Source organism: Colobus angolensis, unplaced genomic scaffold (genome assembly GCF_000951035.1).
Source record: "Colobus angolensis palliatus isolate OR3802 unplaced genomic scaffold, Cang.pa_1.0 Scaffold187, whole genome shotgun sequence".
NCBI lineage: Eukaryota > Metazoa > Chordata > Mammalia > Primates > Cercopithecidae > Colobus > Colobus angolensis.
The window spans coordinates 1951893-1953171 of record NW_012115010.1 but is presented as its reverse complement, the minus strand read 5'-3'; the positions used below and the strand labels follow the sequence as shown (position 1 = coordinate 1953171).

General features: G+C 46.6%; 1 protein-coding gene across 2 annotated transcripts in view; it reads left to right on the top strand.

Moving 5' to 3' along the window:
* Positions 1-1279, top strand: part of DCAKD (dephospho-CoA kinase domain containing) — a 44867-nt gene that overhangs the window by 7760 nt on the left and 35828 nt on the right. The window lies entirely within an intron of this gene.

The window sequence follows — 1279 nt, the reverse complement described above, 5'->3', positions numbered from 1 at the left end:
TTGCCTGAGCTCAGGTGTTTGAGACTAGCCAGGGGCCAGGCACTGTGGCTCACACCTGTAATCCCAGCACTTTGGGAGGCCAGGGTGGGTGGATCACAAGGTTAGGAGTTCAAGACCAGCCTGACCAACATGGTGAAGCCCCATCTCTACTAAAGATACAAAAGTTAGGCGGATGTGGTGGCGTGTGCCTGTAATCCCAGCTACTGGGGAGGCTGAGGCAGGAGAATCATTTGAACCCGGGAGGCAGAGGTTGCAGTGAGCTGAGATCGCGCCACTGCATTCCAGCCTGGGCGACAGGGTGTGACTCTGTCTCAAAAAAAAAAGAAAAAAAAGGAGAGAGAATAGCCAGGGCAACACAGCAAAACCTCATCTCTACAAAAAATTTTTAAAACTTAGCCAGGCATGTTGGTGCATGCCTGTAGTCCCAGCTACTTGGGAGGCTGAAGTGGGAGAATCACCTGAGCCCAGGAGGGTTGAAACTTCACTGAGCTGTGATCACACCACTGCATTCCAGCCTAGACAATGGAGTGAGACTCTGTCTCAAAAAAAATAAGCTGGGTGGAGTTTTTTTAAACTCATGTGTCTATCCATGTTTATTTGTATATTTACTAGAGTGAGCAGAGTGCTTTTTTTTTCTTTGGCTGTAACCATTGAAAAAGTTTCTTCATGTAAATTAAATACACAGGAGTTGAAGGCGTTTTGTTTCAGCAATATCACTCAGTTCTTTGAACACCTTGAATTATGGGCTGAAAAATCACATTGTATTATTAATAATCTGTCAGTCCCCAGTTCTTCTAGGTCCTCCTTTAACTTTCTTGAAGACCAAGGTTTAGAAACCACCTGACTCATGCAAGGGTTTGTTCCTTAGTCACTGTAGGCAGTCACTTTCTTAGCATGAATACTGACCTTTTGAATTGCCCTTTCTGGTGCCTAGGGGATTTTCACCCTGTGGGACCATGCACCTCAGTATGATTCAGCATGGGTGGGTGGTTATGCCTTTCTCTGAAACATGGGAGGTGGGTGAGTGTGAAGGAGGAGCTGGGTAGGAAAGCCAGTGGGAATTGAGTTGGAAATTTATGACCCTGAAACTCTGCCTTTGTGCCCCTTGGAAAATCTTCATGCTTCCCCTAGGTGTTCCCACTCTCCTGTGTGTAGGCCACCTGGCACTACTGTGGGCAAACATAGAGCTTCTTTTTCTTCTTTTTTTTTTTGAGACGGAATCTTGCTCTGTTGCACAGGCTGGAATGCAATGGCACGACCTCGGCTCACTGCAACCTCC